The sequence below is a fragment of the Pseudopipra pipra genome, chromosome 1 (assembly GCF_036250125.1).
Source record: "Pseudopipra pipra isolate bDixPip1 chromosome 1, bDixPip1.hap1, whole genome shotgun sequence".
NCBI classification, from domain to species: Eukaryota; Metazoa; Chordata; class Aves; order Passeriformes; family Pipridae; genus Pseudopipra; species Pseudopipra pipra.
In genome coordinates, this window is record NC_087549.1 from 6,116,529 (window position 1) to 6,136,292 (window position 19,764).

Genomic DNA, 19,764 nt, shown 5'->3' on the forward strand with positions numbered 1-19,764 from the left:
TACCACTTAAGGTGGTAGTTTTTTTCATGACCTGTACTACTCTGCCTTTATGCATGAAAACTAGGGCTGCATTGAGTGTAAAAACAAACCTAGGGCCCTGAGTCATGGTTCTTAATTGAATCTATGATGTACTTTCAGAACGCTGTATTTTTAGTTAAAATGAATGTCAATGTGGAAATATTTTTACTGGATTAAGTCTCTTCTCAGATCTTTAAAGGCAAAGTAGGTTTTCCTCCTTTCTTGCATTCAGTGAACTGTATTACAGAACAGCTTGGTGTAGCACTACAATCCTGTAAGGTAACAGGCTACTTGGGAGAGCAGGCATCTCAGCATTTCTCTCCATCTCACATCCTCTGAAATACATGTGGGGTTTAGAGGGAGTGATGTGGGAAGGAAATGAGAAAACAAGTGTTCCTGAACACTTAAAAATCCCTCCTTCCTTCATTTCCCAGGATAGATTTTTTTCATTGAACCTGTTATATCTGTCATGCAAGTACTTGTGTTTCAGGTAGTTATTAGAGCACCCACTATACAGAGTAGAGATTTTACCAATTTAGTCAATAGAATTTGATATGATTTCGCCAAATGTAAATATCTACTTTAGGATGAAGTTATTTATGTCCTAATCTCCATTAAGTATCTTGATTATCTCCCCAAGGACCAGAAAACGAGCCTGGGGTCACTTGTTGGCATAAGCACTTGTATTTGTAGATAAGAACATTTAGTCAGATGGACTCCATACCACTGGAGGCTGGAACCAGGGAAGCACTGCTCGACAGCACTGCACACATATCTACAAGCTCTCTGTATTAATTTGATGTGACAGCTCTCCCCCTTTGAGTTACACCTAGATTCCTTGAGTTACATGTAAAGGCTTAAGGGTGACCTAATTGTGGCCTACAAACAAGATGGAAAGGGACTATTTACAAGAGTTTTTAGTGACAGGACGAGGGGAAATGGCTTCAAACTAAAAAGAGCAGTTTTAGACCAGATATTATGAAGAAATTCTTGGAAATCCTGTACCTGTGCCTGGAATGTCGGTATGGGTAAGTTACAAAAGTATAATTTGAGTGCTACTTAGTAGTTGCTTTACCAGCCCATATTCACACATGAGGACACGTGGAGCTGGAGGCAGCATTAAGCAATCATCTATTTCCATCCAGTTCATTAATTCACAAGTATGTTTACAATTCTGACAGGCATTTCCTCCTCTCAGTTCCCAAGAAAAAGACCAAAGATGAAGATTTCACAGTATCTCCATGTGGGTTGTTCACACCCAGAAATATCTCTGGAGACCCCAGACTGCAGCACCTTTGAAGAGTGGGAAGAACTGTCCGCATAAAACAGCTCTTTCACCTTTGAATGCACAAATAGGAGACTGAAGAGAAATTAGCTTAGGTTATTTACTATTTCGAGTAGCTGAAACACAACAGAGATACACATGCAAGGAATCATTTGTGCCATGACTGGGAACAATGGCAATAGCCACACTCCTGCCTGTTATGTATTTGAGGAATAAATAACCCATTAAAGAGTTTGATTTTATTTGCAGTATTTACCACTTGTGAATGTCCAAAGATGTAAGGATATGTAGGTGTGTTGGGTTAGTGCAGCAAGGTTTTGGTAGTGTGGGGGCTCCAGGGGTGACTTCTACGAAAAGCTGCCAGAAGCTTCTCTCATGTCTGACAGAGCCAATGCCAGGTGGCTCCTAGATGGTCCCACTGTTGGTCAAGATAGGACCTGTGGACCCATGGAGAGAGGAACACACACTGAAGCAGGCTTTAAAATTGTTTTTTCAATAAGTCTTATTCATCTAGGCCTCCCCTAGTGACCACAGGAAATAAACACTGTCCCTCTTATACTCTATCTTGTAAATAGAAGTGTTGACATCATGATATCTTCTCAGCATAAACAAAACAAAACAAAAATTGGAGAAAGGCCCTGAAGAAAGAATACAGATAAGACTCCACAAAATCCAAATGAAAGCTAATACAAGGCTCTCTGGTAGAATCCAGGTTTTCTGACAAATATATCCTGATCCTCATCTCATCCATCTTGACTTTTTTAAACAGATTCATGCCCAGGTGCAGGTTTTTTATGTTCTGAACAGTGTAAGCTCAGTAAGTTACAAAGTTTAGTTCTAGGCAGCCATTATCTGAAGTAAGAGTACAAAAACTTTATCAATACATTATCCAAGACACGAGTCTGAATTTTTTGTCAGAGACTATCTACAGCTCCATTAACATACTAATATTACAGTATAATTCTCCCATTTTATATTAAGATAGATATCACACATTTGTAAAATGCAGTAGGTGTTAGAAGGAGGTCTAGGCAGACTCATCCTTTAAATGTTTATGATTTTACACCTTCAGCCCATATAAAAGCCTTTCAGACTTTGTTCCTTGCCTTTAAAAGCAAGCTGATCTTTTAAGTCTCACTCCTCTAAGTTTCAAGAGCTCACAGGGAGCCAACACCTATGCACAGCAAGTCTGATGTTTGTTCCAGTTACACAAAAATCACACATGGATGTGCTCTTTTATTTTCTTTGTGATGTTCAGATCAGCTAATCACACTCAGGCATCTTTGTGAAGCTGTGCTGCCGCCCTCACCGTCACCCATTTGCAGAATTAGATCTCTGAATACAGAAAGGTGAACACAGATGGAGCTCCTTTGAAGCTGCCAAGACACAAAGGGACACCATGTGCACAAGTGAAATCGTCAGAAGGGGCCACTTCTACAAACAGAAATCTGAGGGGACACTAACTTTCTGTCCAGTGTATCTACATTGCAGTTAATTCTAGTAAGTAACAGCAATCACCCTATGGGTGATTTTCCATAGGGAAAAGTCCTGGAAACAAGCAAGCTTGGTTCATGATAATTCTGCTGAGTGAGACTGTGCACAAAGGGAACGTTCACGAATTATGGATGTGCTAAATGCTAGTGCTGGGATGATGGTTGGAAGGGCCAAGGAGAGCACAGTTAATGCAAGTACACACGTATGGAGCAGTGGGTGAAAACAGTGTGCTAGAAGACTCTGTGAGCTGGGGCTGTTCAGCCTGGAGAAGAGAAGGCTCTGTGGAGACCTTATTGCAGCCTTTCAGTAAGTAAAGGGAGCTCACAAGGAACCTGGAAAGGGACTTTTAATAAGGGCATGGAGTAATAGGATGAGCGGGAATGGCTTTAAACTGAAAGAGGGAAGGTTTATACCAGATGTTAGGAAGAAATTCTTCACATGAGGGTGATGAGGCCCTGGAACAGGCTGCTCAGAGAAGCTGTGGCTGCCCCATCCCTGGAAGTGTTCAAGGCCAAGTTGGATGGGGATTGGAGTAACTTGGTCTAGTGGACGGTGTCCCTATCCATAACAGGGGGGTTGCACCAAGGTCACCCCTTCCAAACAAAACCATTCTATGATTCTGTGTTTCTATGATAGGAGGAAGATGCAACCTCTGCAGATCCAGGTACAGGGTATCTTGAAGAAATCCCTCACCAGCTGGAAACTCCTTAGACAACTGTATGTCTGTGCTCTGTGGCTGCATCCATTCTGGTTGATTGGTGTCAGTGACTGGCCCTGAGCAGCGGAGCTGTTTAATTGTTGCAGTGCAACAATTTGCACTCACAGACAATTGTGCACAGTTCAGGAGCCAGCTCAGGCCCAAAATAAAATCTAAGAGACAGCTTGAATACCACCCTTTTTCAGAAGCTAAGTGAAATTTTTCTGTGTGGGCATATCCATACCAGCTTTAGAGGATGATCTCAAGCACATACCGTTTATGAGCTATAGTGGGGTTTTTTTTCTCTTTCTGGTTCCTAGAGCTTCTGCTAACAGACAAAACTTCAGTGAGTCTACAAATGAAATATATTTCCTTTCTTGAAAGCCAGTCTACACCAGAAACATTCTTGTAAGAGAAAAATATTAGGATTAGTATGTGAATTATTTACTTTCATATTTTAGCTTGCATTTGCAATATCTGAATTTTTTTTCTCTGAGTTCTGCTGAAAAAATGATTGCAACATATCCCCTGTCCATTGATTTAGCAAATGAGATCATTGTTACAGCCACAGATTTAGAAAAACAACAAATGGCTATAAAATGTTACCAATGGCTGAAGCAGATGTATGGAATGACCTTTTGGAGATTGCTTGAGGAAACCTTGTAAAATCTATTTTTGTTGGCTAAACCCGTGTTTACTGCATAGCTAATGTTTTTTCACTGCCTTATGTGCAGTTAAAGACAGTAATTTGGACTGACACCAGTCATAACTTTTCATGCTTCATGGCAGCCCCCACCTAAGCTATTAATTTACCACCTGCTTAAGTTCCTGGAGAAATGAGCTGTCAACAACTTTTCTTAAGCTCTGAGACTGCTTTCAAACAAAAAAGGCCTTAAGAAAATGTAATATTTACAATATCCCAAAGAATTTCTTCAAATTATTTCACAAAGTTAATAAAGAATTTAAAAGTTGAATGTTAAGGGTATTTAGCAGACTTCTAATCTCAGTCCAGTCTTCCACTACTATTATTTGCTTTGCATGCTTGAAATTCACACTTAGTAATATTACAGTAGCTTCTTTAAATATGATGGCAGAATAGGGCAAATATTCCTTGCAATTCCTTTAGAATTTTACTAGTGTAACCAATATAAAAAATAGATTTAAGATATCATGACCATACATATATTTATAAATATACACATATTATAAATAAAAAAGTTTACATTTGAAAGTTTTGTTGAAAAATAAAAACTTCCTTAAACCTTTGAGTCAGAAATGTATCAGCCATCTTTCATGCATGAAAGAGTATATTTAAAAGAAATCCCTTCCCTGATGGCTAGAAGCAAAAATTTGGGCTGGATGGATTATTTGTATACCAGATTTAATATTCCACATTCTTTGGTTATCTTTTTAATCAGTAATTGAATGAGTGCATATGTGACCCTATACTCTGAGTCTATTGTCTGCCAACATCCACAGAAAGCTTCTGAATGCTCAAAGATCTATGGGGAATACGAAGTCAAATCCACATTTGACTCATTATTTTTTTTAATTATCATTATTTATTTTTTTCTGGAACAATCAGATTTATTAAGTTTCTACAATTGCTCCAGTATGCTATGTAAACCTGTATTTTTAACAGATTTTCTAGGTAAAATAAATCCCCTTGCTGCACTCCACAGCATGGGAAGATCACACAGACCTGGGCTAGGAGGCTTCACTTGAATCAAGTGTTCTTGCTCTCTTCATGTCTGTGACCATGATGAGCTCCAGCTATGTTATGTGTGAACCACTGGATGCTCTTAATAATTCTCCTAATTTTACTTTTCCTCTCACTAATTTTTGAGTTGCTTCAACCCTGCAATAAACTCTGTGTGTCTTATGAGAATACTTAATTTATTCTGCCTTTTTCACATTCCCATCTACATCTTTCTGGGAGCTGTAAGTAGAATCGTACCTAAGTAAATATTCCTAATTTTAATAATTATTCATAATTAAAATTCTTCTTCACAAATTTATTTACTAGTCATTTGAAGAAAACAGATCTGAACACAATAGATGCCTGACACTGAGAAACCTGAGTAACTCCATAATGTAAGTCAAGACAACTTGCAGATGCTCAGTACTGCTCAGGCCCAGATTCCACATTTTACGCATGTAGGGGAACAAGTGTTCTTTGCTCCTAGGGAAAACAGAATCACCTCTGCATTCTGCATTCTGCAGAGGTGATCAAATAATTCCACTCAACTTTTAAGTCCTTCATTAAGGTGCCTAATTTAGGATATCATTTCTCTATCAATCCTTCTATAATAAATGCTGATTACAGGTGTTTCAGTCTGTGTGTAATCTGCAGCAGAATGTGTAATTTGCTTAATCCTCCCCACTGCATTGGTCAAATGCCTAAACCTAGGTGACACAAACTCTTGCACCATCTCCAATCCCTTAAGACCTCAAATCATCAAATCATTAAGAGTCAGGTATAATGTTTAAATCTTGTTGTATACAATGTACCTCAGCTATCATTTAAAGTTAAGCACTTTACTGAAGAGGGCTGAGGAAAACAAAATGGTAAAATGTTTTGTTGAATTGAGATCTTATTCTCTCACTCATTTGCCCAAGATTATTTTACTTCTGACAAAAGATTTTTACTGCCTTTTGGAACAACTAAGACGGGAATCACTATTTCTATGGGAGGTTATGGCTGTTTTTCATAGACTTGGGGTATATACTTTATTGTATAATAAAACACAAATATATAAAAAAAAAAAGTTTGGCTGGTTAATCTAGAGTCTCATAGCTCCAATAGCTTTCAGCATTTCAGTTGGAACTAGATGATCTTTAAAGTTCCTTCCAGCACAAACCATTCTACGATTCTATGATACCATTCTATTATAACTGATTTTCATGCAACCTTTCTGGGTAGGCTTTACTCCATAATTACATTTTGAGTTGTGCAAGAGAACAGATGCTTTTTTATTTCATTTTATACCAACTCAACTATTCTGATAACACTAAATAGTATTACCTAATTAGCAAATCAGTAATGCCTAAAACTTCAAACTAAATTAAATCTAGACTAGGTCAGCTACTGGCCTGAAGCATAATGAGATGCCCGTTCCTGACCAAGTGCTTCTGTACTGTTGAAATACAGGGAGTTACAGATGAGAAGAACAAGACTGTCCCATAAATATTCATATAACCTTGTTATCAAGGCATGTGGAGACAAAACTTTGACTATAACAAAATGCAAAGTTCCACTTGAAAGAGGGAAAGCAGGTTGTGACCACCAAATGGAAGGCAGTGGCCCTGGAAAAAGATTGAGCATCACAGGGGACGTGAACTCTCTCTTCCCAGTGCAGTCATAAACTGCTAATGCAGTCCTGGATGTTTAAACATGGGGCTTCAATACAGAAGAGACCACATAATCAAATTTCTCAATAGAATTAGGTAGAAATTAGAGAATGTGTGTGCTTGTTTTGTTCAGATTAACAAAAAAAATGAATCTTCTATATCTGGAGAAGGTGAAAAAGACAAAGTATCTGAGGATAAGAGAGGATTTTAAGTGGTAAAAAAAATAAGGATTCAAGCTGTGTAATTTATCAAATAGAATACTGAAAGGTGACTTGGACACTTTAAGTACTTCCAATTAACTCCTGACTGACATTTTTTTTTTTTAAAGGACTGATAAGGGGTGAGAATTCATCTCTGGACACCAAAGCTGAGAAAAGTCAAATTAGGAGGAGTGTTTAACACTCCTGATGGAAATAAAGGATTCTGTGTTTCCTTTTATATTTATTTCATGTTATATCATGTCTTTTTGGAATTCTTTGATAACGTGTGAAGATCAAGGTCTCAGTAATTGGTTCAGTTACACATCATAGACATAAATGTTTACCAGAGCACATCTAAAGAAACTGCTTTTCCCTCAAAACATTATCTCACTCCTTCCCATATTGCTGATCTACCCAAGCTCCCAACCCTGTGGTTTCACCCTGTTTCTCAAATCAGACAGATTCTGATTTCTAATAATAGAATAATTCCCCTCTCCTCCCTTAGTGAGATTTCTGCAGGAATATCACAGTTTTGGTGTGAATGGTCAGTCAGTCGGTGGTCAGAGCTGGTGCAAAGGAGGGAGTAGAAACATTGTGTCAGGAGCACACTTGAGGGGCAGGAAATCACCAGGCAGAGAATTAATTCTTCCATGGGTGGGAGTGAGCCATTAGAGCAGATGGGCCATCCTGCACAGTACCCTTGCACTCTGTTAATTAACAAATCCAGTTTCTACTGAATTTTTTGTAGAACTGATCCTTAGAAATGTTTTCATCATTGTTTCATGCACTTTCCTCGATGGCAAAAAGTTTATTACCAAACCACAGACAAATCCAAAGTTTCTTCAAAGCAATTGGATGACAATTCAGAGGTAATTTCCTTTATATGACAAAATTAAATAACATTACTACACTGGTATCTTATTCTTTATAATGTTTTCTAATAAGCTTTTAATCTTCTGGGCATCTGGTTTTATTAGTTTCCATTTGCAAAATAATAAATTTAAATTCACAGCTTTTGTTGACACACAGTGCATAACAGGCATATGATAATCTTCTGTTTGTCCAGCTCTTATTCAAAAAGCACAAATAATTGTCTAATACAAAATGTTAAATCCTTAAATATATATTTGAAAGTGAGTTGGGTATGAAAAAAAGTCAATAAAAATTAATAATAATCTCAGCCTTTTAACAATTCAGAGGTCCATTATTCATCAAAATGTGCATAGCTATTGCTTCACTATGGTTATTCGTTTGCTGTTTATATGGATTTATTTTTTTTTATTGATTAGCTTCCCCCCACCTCTAATGTTTTTAGGATCATTTTGTTCCTTTAATTCTTATACAAGTTGGATTTCTGCATTTTTATTATTACTGTCATTATCACTAGTGTTATTATATTGACTGTATACTATACATTATATAGAATATATTATATAGTATTAATTATAATTATGTATTTATCAATGAGAATATGTTCTGTTAATAATAATAGGATTAGGACCATTGACTTATTTATAACATTGTTCTATAGTGTTTATTAGTGAAATTTTACAATTTCTTTTCACAAATAAAAAGCCTAAATATATTTAAGTATTTGATTATTGGAAAAAAAAAAAGGCCAACATTATGCCATGAATTATCATCTAGTAAAATAAGATTTTGCTTTATTTGTTATTCATTCATTGTTTAGCTTTCTCATTGAAATGCTAAGAAGATCTAAGCAAATAACCATGTAACAGAAAGGAAAACATAATATATTGTAAATACTGAAGCACATCACTGAAGATAAACACTTTCTGAACATTCCCTAGGCAGATATTGTTCATATATACCATTTGGCAATTACAAAACTAAATGTCAACACTGCCCTGCAAATAGTTATTGAGAAAGAATAAAGGTCTACACTGCTGTGTCATTAAGGTTTACTTGTTGCTGTTTTAAGACAATTCAATTTGCTCTCAAGAAATATAAGGATTTTAAACTGCAAGAACTATAAAGAAAAGTCCAGGATATTTAATTTGCCAAATTAAATGTACTCTTTTTCCTAAAATATATCCAAGATTTCCAGTAGAAGGATTTAGGAACTATTTTAGTGTGTAGCATTAAATTCTACAGCAATTGGGAAATCAGACAAATAATGTCCTTGCACCTTTGTTGTATACATTTCTAGTTAACCCTGTATTTACAATCTTACGAAGATTTATATATGTTCTGGGCTTAGTTAGAACTTTTCTATTAGCAAAATTGAGAAAATTATCAATTATTTTGATAAGGAAGGTCCTAAACTAAAAAAAAAATCAACAAAACTTGTCTACAGAGTCAGATTCTTTCATTTGTGTAAACACATTAAAACAAACTTAAAGAAAATCAACCCACACTAGTTGACAGGACACACTTGTTCATATTGTTTAGAAATCAATATTTCTGTGTGGATTAAGCAATAATACCATGTGCCTACATTAACTTCTTTGTTGTTGGAGTTTAATTTTCAATGTCCCTATAGAGCTGATGAAATTGTAATTCATTTATTAATTTATTTCCTTTTCTAAACTGCTACTGTATCCTAAACACTCCTGCAATTAAAAGCAATTTAAAATGTTTAAAAGAAATACTAAGGTTAACCTTTCAATTTGCATTCCAGGAAAAATAATTGTTCAGCCATTAGCTATACAGAATGTTAATCTAACTGCCAGGAATTATTAGAATATAAATGTTCATGCCACACTAGAAGCAAATAAATAAATAAATGCAGTCAATTCAAAGTAAATGAAAACATATTGACCTAATTTCCAAGTGACTGAAAAAGCTTCATGAAGAAGACCTGCTGATATAAATTATGTATTTCCTGTGTCAACAGAGGAGACAGGAATGAGTGACTGGTGACCAAATTTTCCCTGATGATTACCTTTTATTTTTTCCTCTGGACTTTCAGTGAGCTGGAAAAAGTTAACAGCATTGCATTATCAGCATCAGATTTAGCATGCCGGATTTCTAATGAGTTGGATGTCTCCAGCAGAGAAAATTTTGCATAAAAAACAACAATGCAGGACAAAGAGAGAAAGGAAGAGGTCTGGTTCCTGTCTTTTGTTTTCATGAGCACAATCATAATTAGAGAAAACCTCATCTTGAATACAGACATATCTTTAACACCAACTGGAAAGTACATTTGATTCATTCTTCATAACATGCAATTTCAGAACTTCATCTGAAAGCAAATGACTTGCACACAGGCAACTTCCTAATTTACATCAGGCCAGTCAGGAATCTGAAGTACTCCACCCTCATGCCATTCTGATAAAAATTTTAAAAAATCACAAGTCAGAGCTGAGTGCTGAGGCCAGTTAAATGCCAGTATTTGGCAAATGGCTATTTGTTGTTTTTCTAGCAGTATTCTTCTGGTTGTCTTCTCAGCCTTGAGATTGTGCTGACTTCTCATATTCATTCATTTATCCATGATCCCAATTTATGGAATACTTTACAGCACATGAGTAGCTGGAACCTAGAAGAAAATTAAAGAAAACAACAGATATCACATAATGGAATGGGGAGATAGTTATTCATGTTTTCATGCAGCAAACAGCTCTGTAAGAGCTGCAGAAGCTCTAAGATGGTAGGGTTTAGAGTGGAAGCCGTATGAGCAGCAACTGAGGTCACCTGGTCAGTTCAACCTGGAGAAGAGGAAACTGGGGGGAGACCTATTGCAGTTACAATGTCCTCGTGAAGGGGAGCACAAGGGCAAGCACTGATCTCTCCTCTCTGATGACCAGTGGTAGGACCCAGGAGAACAGCAGGAAGATCTGTTGGGCAGGGGTTAGACTGGATATTAGGTAAAGGTTCTTTCACCCAGAGGGTGGTTGGGCACTGGAACAGGCTCCTCAGGGCAGTGGTCACAGCACCAAGCCTGACAGAGTTCAAAAAACATTGAGCTAACACTCTTAGGCACATGATGGGATACTTGGGGTGTCCTGTGCAGGGCCAGGAGTTGCACTTGATAATCTTTGTGAGTCCCCTCCAGCTCAGCACGTTCTATAATTCCAAGATTCTGCGATTTATATTCCTCCCCACAGCCCTCCTCAAATGCTCTGCTGCTCCCGGGACAAGTATCCTCTGTCAAACCTTCAAGCCTCATGCACAGTAAAACACTGAATAGGATTGCTTATGTTGTCACTGACATTCTTCACTAGTTTCTGACTTCAGAAAGGAGTTCACTGATCTGAAACAGCTTTGGGGTGGTGCTGCAGGGTAACAATTTGCCGGCATGCTCATGTTAAAAGATGCTCTTTCTTGCACATTGGAAGTGATGTATTTTCAAATGGCTGCATATGATTTACTCTGTATTGCTAATTGCAATGCCTGCAGTCACTAACCCCTGACTTCAGAAGCACAGAGTAGTTTTTTGTCACTGTTTCTCAGTGCCAGACCTCTCTGAAGGTGACTGGTCACACACCAAACAGCACCTGGCCTTAGTTCTCCTCTGTACTCCAGGCAGTACTAACATGTGCTGATGTGTGTGTGTGTATGGCATTTTGCATTATTTTGCTTCTAAGTACAGCAATAATGGGAGGGCTGTGTTGTGGCCTTGTAAGGGATTGGTGTTTTATACCAGAAACCTGAAGATGTGAGTTGCGTGCTGTGGATAGAGGAAGAAAATATGGGAACATGCTTGCAGATATAAAAGCTGCTGCAATGAAATGGAGGATTGCTGAGGACAAAGGGAGTCAAAACTACCTTTCATCTACCATTTAGTGGGACAGGCCTCTGAAATAAACTATTTACAGGAAACAAATTTTGTTTTAGATGGAATTGACTGATTCACTCCAAAAGATGGCCCTAGAAGACACTAACATTTCTGCAATCTGGAGGATGAGAACTGTGAGCTAAGCTGTCTGGCAGGGTAAACATATCTTTCATATCAGCAATACAGTCATCCTTCGAATTGGGTTTATATAAAGGTTAGCTTATTTTTATTTCACTTGTGTGAAATGAAAACAACCAAGAGAGACAGAGAATGGATAGTCTTTTATTCTGCCACTTACAAAACCATGGCTGGCAGAGTGTTAGCTGTGGTAAACTGCCCATCTATCTGGCTTAGCATATGATCTACTTAGTACCCCAGAGCTTTATCTAATATTCTTAACACTAAATTAGCTTAGAATGTGAAATTAAAAGAGAGGGAAAGTATGCAATTATAGTGACAGAAAACAGATCTTAATGATTTCATACCTCTGGCCTAAAGGTAATCAGTGTAAACCTTTAAAAAAAATCTAATATTGCTGAGACAAGTTAATAATTTTAATTTAATAGTTATGGCTCAGTGTGCTTTAAAACAATGGACCTATCAAGTATTGAAGGAATATGAAAATAATGGTTCCTATTTCTGTCACATGCCTAAATACCAAATGTCAAGGAAAAGTGGAACTGCCTGACAATTATTGGGGCTGATTGCATATTTCAAGAGGAACAAAAATGCAGGAGATTATGCAATTTTTGGCACACCTAAATGCATATTTCCCTGTGTCATGTCAAGCTGTTGCCCTGTATATCCTCTGTGCCTCTAGTCTTCTCTTTGCTCCTTTACTCCGCTTCCATGAGAACCCACCTAGAGTACTGTGTCCAGCTCTGGAATTCTCAGCACAGAGTAAAAGACAGGGAGCTGTTGGATTGGGTCCACAGGAGGGTCATAGAAATGATCAGAGGGATGGAACACCTCTCCTGTGAGGACAGGTTGAGAGAATTGGGATTGTTCAGCCTGGAGAAAGCTCCAGGAAGAACTTATGACAGCCTTTCAATACTTAAAGGGGGCCCATCAGAAAGACGGGGACAGACTTTTTAATAGGGCCTGTAGTCATGGGACAAAAGGTAAGGATTTTAAACTAAAAGAAGTTGGATTTAGACTTGATATAAGGAAGAAATTTTTTACAACAAGGTGGTGAGACACTGAATCACTTTGCCCAGAGTGGCTGTAGATCCACCGTCCCTGGAAAAATTAAAGGTCAGCTTAGGCAGGGTTTTGAGCAACCTGATCCTAGTAGATGACCCTGCTCATTGCAGAGGATTTGGACTAGGTGACCTTTAAAGACCACTTTCAACTCAAACCATTCTATGATTTCCTTTTTCCCCTCAATGAACTTTTGATTGCATTATAGATCAAATGTTATGGAAACTTGACTACTTTCGCTATATAGGAAAACAGAACAGGTTCCATCACATGAAGCTGCATCAAATTCTGTTGAAGGTCTGGGAGCTGAGGATCCCTCAGAGAAGCATCCTAGAACAACATGAGCCTTGTGAGCTCATCAGAAGAAAGTGGTCAGTGGTGATCTCTCAGTGTCACAACACAGACCGAAAAGATGAGAGGCTAAAGCAGAGCTATTATGAAGCTTTTCATTTAGATTGTACCTACTTCACTGTTTAGAGTCAGAAAGCTCAAAATCTGTTGGAAGTGTTTCACCTAAGTTATTTGGAAAATGAGCAGAACTCACATTAAGGTTGCTGATCCTAAAGCCTAAGAACACTAAAAGAGCCCTAAAAGAGTTTACAGCTGCTTTATCTGACTGGAAACTTGGCTCCAGATTGAAGTCTAAGTCAGTTCCATGTGGTACAAGGGATCCAAGCTGAATCTCTAATGCTAAAACGTAAACCACTATGCCAAGTTCAAGTGGGTTCAAATTATAATAAACACCATCATTAACAAGCTGCTGAAAGTAACTACACCACAGCAATTATTATACTACTTAATCCAGAAATGAGAGGTCAGTTTATGTCCTTTAAATACTTCAAAGCAGTTTCAAGAGATGAAAATGAAATACCTTTGTGTTTGTTAACTACTCACAATATTTCTGTCCTCTTTCACACCAAATGTAGTTCTCTTTAAACACTGACTTTAAACCAGACCATTTAGGAGACATTTTAAATGTAATTAGAAGAATATTTTTGCATTTAAGTTATTATTTGCTGGAATCAAAATAACAAAAAGTAGATATTCTCTTGCCCAGATTTCTTTCCAAAATCCTGTGTTTGAGTGCAGGTAACAAGCATCATGTTCCTGTCTTTATACCAAATAGTGGTGAATACAGTCAGTACCACATGTCCACCTCAGCTGACGAATAACTTGTTCAGTTACAGCTATAGCAGTTTTGCATAGATCTATATTTTTTGTTAATAATGAAATCAAAGAACTCTTTAAAGCACAAAGATCAAGCTTTATTTTTAAAAAAAAATTTACTGTGATTCATGCACATTTACAAGATGGTCCAGTTAAACCAAATGCTCTATTTTAAGAAAATTTATCAGTTAAAACAAGTTACAGTTCTAGTTAGAACTGATGACAAAAATGTTTCACGTTCTAAAATCTCATATTCTAAAGCACTTATTCTTCACATTAGTAGGTGATTGTGTAAGCAAAAACAACCCCCACAACTGAACAAGTTAAAAAATGCATTCTAAAATAAAACATTAAGACGGAACATGTGAGACATATATTTAATGAGAGGCAAATATTGAAAAACTTAAAGTCAGCTGAAACTTCTATCACTGGTGTGCTCCTGAGCAGCTGACCTAGAGATATATTTAGTCATAAAATCACCTTTATACAAAGAGGTAGCCACATAAAGTCACTGCCTGATGTCAAAGCTTGGACCTGATGATCTTGGAGGTCTTTTCCAACCTTGATAATTTGATAATTACAGGCATTAGTCAGTTTATGAAACTAAACTACAGTTGAATGTTTTAAATGTTCACCCCAAAGGAAAGAAGAAAGGGTAGGGTAGGGAAGGGAAGGTTAGAACATCTTCATTCTGTGTTTACATAGGTGAAAAGTCATGTGGATTTGTAGTAGTTGACCAAACACAAATGGGTGGAGGTAAAAAGTGAGGCTGAAATATTTCAATTCCAAATCTAGAAAAAACTGACACAGTATCAAATGCTTAAAGAAAATCCCTGATAGGAGGATTTCTATTGTGTGTCTAAACAAGAGCAAACGAAGTGTTAAAAAGAAAAGAGAAAAGGAAGCAAACAGTTCTGTCTTAGTAGTAGAACCAAAAAACCCCAAAAGTTCTTCCAAAGATAGTGGATTTATTGGAAAGTAAAATTCTGGTCTTGTGGGACTCAGGGATTCTGGAGAGAGAAAATAATATCTGTGTTTTGATTCACTAATGCAAGAGAAGAAATCTCACATTTCTATCTGCTGCCTTAGGCACAGGACTCCCACTGCAAGTGGGAGCAATGCCTTAAAAAATTTCACCCACTTCATTTTGCCTTCACTAAGCAGAGGATTACATGCTGCTGACTTGTTCAGTTGCTCCTGTTGACACCATTCTAAATAAATGTAGATAAGTAATTAAACCTATTTCAGGGCCACGGAAGGGACTTGATTATGTTTGAAGAAAGGGAAAAACATGTTTCACTTTGTTTTTAAGCTCAGCTGCATCCCACAGCTACACTTGCCCTAAGAAATACCAGTGTTCTCTGGATGTTCAAATTTAATTTAGATAACGTTAATGTGTTTGTGTGATCCATGTTGCTGGAGACACAAACTGAAACAGGGAATGACACTTAAACAGAAGAAAAAAGTATTTTTACTGTGAGCATGCACAAGCACTGGAAAAGATTGTGCAGAGACATTTTATTGTCTCTATCATTAGAAATATTCAAAACATGATTGGACATACATGGTTGGCAATCTACTTTAGTTGACTTTGTTTTGGATAGGGCGATGGGACTAAGTGACCTCCAGATGTACCATCTAACTTACTCTAGCTACCTCATGACTGTGTATCCTGTGCCTGCTTATATGTGATAGATGGAGACTTCAGAGAATCACAGAATGGTTTGGGCTGGAAGGGACCTTAAAGATCATCTTGTTCTAATCCCTCTACCATGGGCAGAGACACCTTCCATCAGTCCAGATTGCTCCAAATCCTTTCCAACCTGGCCTTGAACACTTCCAAAGATGGGGCATTCACAGCTTCTCCAGGTAACCTGTTCCAGTGCCTGATTGTTGTGTGCTTTGTAAATAAGCAACTTTCCTAGTCCAGCTCTTTCTTTATGAAAATTCATCATCTGCTGTGGATGAAGAATAATTCTGTGTTTCACCTTAGCTTATTTTCACTCCTTTACAATAAGACTTAAAAAAGAAAGAGAGAAGTTAATGATAGCCACAAAAATTATTCCTCTAGAGCCTTAAAACATTTATAATAATTTAATTTGGAGCAGCAGAACAATTAAAAAAAAAAAAGGGTATTTGTTACTCTGGCAGCTGTGAAGTTCAATTATTAGATGAGTAACCTGATGAAACGAACTGATATTTGTCAAACCAAATAAACACCCATTGTGCAGATAAATATGAGATGAACTGCTGCTGCTGTCAGTACTTGGAGATGCATGGAATTATTAACAATATTTTTGTGGGACAGGTCATACCTCAACAAGTTAAATCAATAGCAGCACCAAAATCGCTGCTGAGCCTAATTTGTAATGGAGAACTGGCATACCTGACCTTGGCCCTCTCTAACAAGCGTGCCTTCATTAACAGAATACCTAATGAAGGATAAAAGCACTATTTCAGACAGCCTTAGAAACTGGCTTATGAATTAAAACCTCATCATGTAAATTCACAGACTGTAGACAAAAAATTAGCAAATATGTTGTTGGCTTTTTTTAATCCATTACCACAAACAGTGTACAAATGATGAGCTGGGGGTAAACCATAATACCCAGAAATTAAGTGATATTAATGGGGAGTATCTTATACCTCCATTATTTCTTGAGGGTTGAAGCTTCTCTGTGCATTAGAAAAGTGAAGTCAAATTTTGCTCAATCTCTGTCAGTACTCACTCAGATTTAATAGCAATGTGATACTTTCAGCCCACTCAAAAAGAGTTTTACTTGTTTGCTTTGGTTTGGGTTTTTTTTGGCTTTTTTTTTTTTTTTTTTTTTTTTTTTTTGTTTAGTTTTACTTTACATTCCCTTGCAGTAGTTACCTTACTGATGAATTTGAACCACAGTTTGCTGATACCAAAGTAAAAGACAAAGACTGCATGTATGATAAACAACTTGACATCTTCCAGCAAAATCTACAGCCTCTGCATGATACATCTCTTGTAGAAAAAAAAAATGTAAGAAGAGTATTTCAATTTTTAAAAGCATCCTGTGTAATAATTACAAATTTTATAATTTAAGTCAAACGTCTTACTATTTTAACAACTGTAAAACTGATAATCATACTTACCTATTTTAGAATGTTATGTATCATTGCATTCTGATCATCTCTGTGTAAAATTGAGGGCACTTGAAAAGGTCATTTATATACTTAGAATTTTTTTATGGCATAGTAGTTTTTTTTAGTGGTGGAAACCATACAAGGTAGAACCTTATGGAAGGAGAAGGTATTGCTTTCCATCAGATTAAGATGTGGATTTTTATTTTAATTTCTCCTTCTCTTCCCTGTTTTAGAAAAGTTATACTTTCTTTCCTAAATGGGAGTCAGAAATTCAATTCAGATAGAAACTTGTATATGTGCAGCCTTTGAAAGACAACAACTGAAGAAGATAACGAGAGAAAATAAAATAAGAGAAAGGAAAAAAGAAAGTATTTCCCTTTTTTTTTTTTGGTAGAAAAATTGCAACGTCAGTCTGAATCAGGCTAGAGGTGCAAAATCCTTGATTTCTGGGTGAAGAATTGGGTTGACTTTACAGGTGAAAACCTATGTGGTGTTTTTTTCAATTTCAGGAGAAATAGAAATGTCAATGAAAAAAAAATTGTATTAGACTCAGCGTGAAATAGGTACTGTTTTGGGGGCAAAATACAAGTAAAATTTTTATCTTGTTTGGCATTGACTTTACCAGAAGCAAAAGGATCTCCTGTCATTTTGAGGTTGTTTAACCTTTTTGTTTAAACTGGTTTCTTCTAAAATAAATCATTTCTAAAACAGATAATGCTATTTTCAAGCAAAAAATTCCAAAGCTCTACTTTTGCTACAGCTGAAGGTAGGCCCTATAACATTTTGGAAAAATTTTCTCACTTCTGGTTTTTTTTTCATTCTGTTATTTTATGTATTTGATTTGCTGTTCTCAGCTTTTTCAACTGAATCAATTCTACAATTGCCTCTCAACTTTTTTGTTGTTGTTGTTGTTTTTAATTTATTTTTAACCTGCTTCTGAACTTTTTAGCCAGATGCTGCAGCTGGGACTGTTGATCTTTCTCTTTTCCTTTCTTCCTCTCTTACTCTCTTTAATCTCTCACCCTCTCTTCTCTTTCACCCTCTCCCTTATTCAAAATCCACCACTGTGTGTTTTTACTATAAGATCAGGGACTAACTTATACCATTTTCCATGACCTCTGAATAATTTACTAATAAAAATTGGTAAGTTTTTGTGGACCTTCTGAATTTTTCTCATTCCTTTTCAATCACAGGCATACATGAATCTTGTGTGCTCCCTTCCCCTTCAGGGTTGGGCACCACACTAACCCCCAGCATATATTGATACACAGAGATGTTCTTCCACAGGTACAGACTTTGTACTTCCCCACCTTGAACTGTCCCAATCGCCTTCCAATGATGGTAGCTTTGATTTTTCTCCAACTGCTCCTACCTTGCTATATTGCTTCCTGCCCCAAATGTATAAAATTACCAAGCAAGAAGCAGGCAATAGTAATTTTTTTTCATACTTTCATTCCTGTGAAATCACTTCATCTAGGTAGAGGGCAGTTTGTTATCAACAGGTCTCTGGACACAGTGAAGCAATTTGATGGAAAATGGAACCAGGATATCAAAATGCAGGCACAGGTGAGATGAGGAGTTATCAATGGGAAGGAAGGACGGCCCTTGTCACAGAGAACAGCTTTTCCTGTTGCTTACCAGCTGTTCCCTGTGACAACTCACCCTCTAGAGACTTGGACAAAATACTGGAGAAATTATTATTCCTCAGGGCAACACACCGGCAGATTATTAAGTGTCCCAAGGGTTAAATTGCTTGGATAGGAAGTACGTTGACTATGATGCCTTTTTCCTCACAGGTGTTTTCTGGAGCAGGGCAGGTTTTATTAGATGTCGCAGTGATATGGAGAGGATTTAGGTACATTAAATTTATCCCCTGTTGCGTACCTGCAGGCAACACATAACTAGAGTACATGGTTTCAGCTTTTATCTCAAGCTGTGAATGGGTACTACCACACTCTCCCCGTAAATTTGATTTTGGGCATTTACTGGCTTGTGTGCCTTGATGGTATCTCTTTAAATAAAAGAGTTTATTAGAAATGGATGTAAGAAAAATTCATTAAGACACTACATCATGCTGCAAGATCACCAGAACAAAGGGCTTAATGAGCTGATGGGATAAACTTATGAATGATCTCTAACTGAGGAACAATAAAATAAATAATATAAAATACTGAATCACTTTTTCTGGCAAAGAGAAGGAAAAAGAAAGAAAGGCAAATTAAGACATTCTGGCAATAGCTTGTCTAATTTGGTGTTTTTGTCAGCTGTACAGCACTGTACACTTAAACTTTGTCAGGCCTTCATAGTTAAAGTATGTATTTATTGTAAAAAAGAAAGTATCTTCTCTTTCAAAGGGACCCAAGCCTCTTGCTTATATCTTCCTTTCTTTTATTTGACTATCTTCTCCACCTGTCTAGCAACTTGTAAAAACCCATCTTATTTTAATGCAGTCTTTTTCATGACATGCTGCAGCTAAACAGGTAACACATTGTTCTTTAGT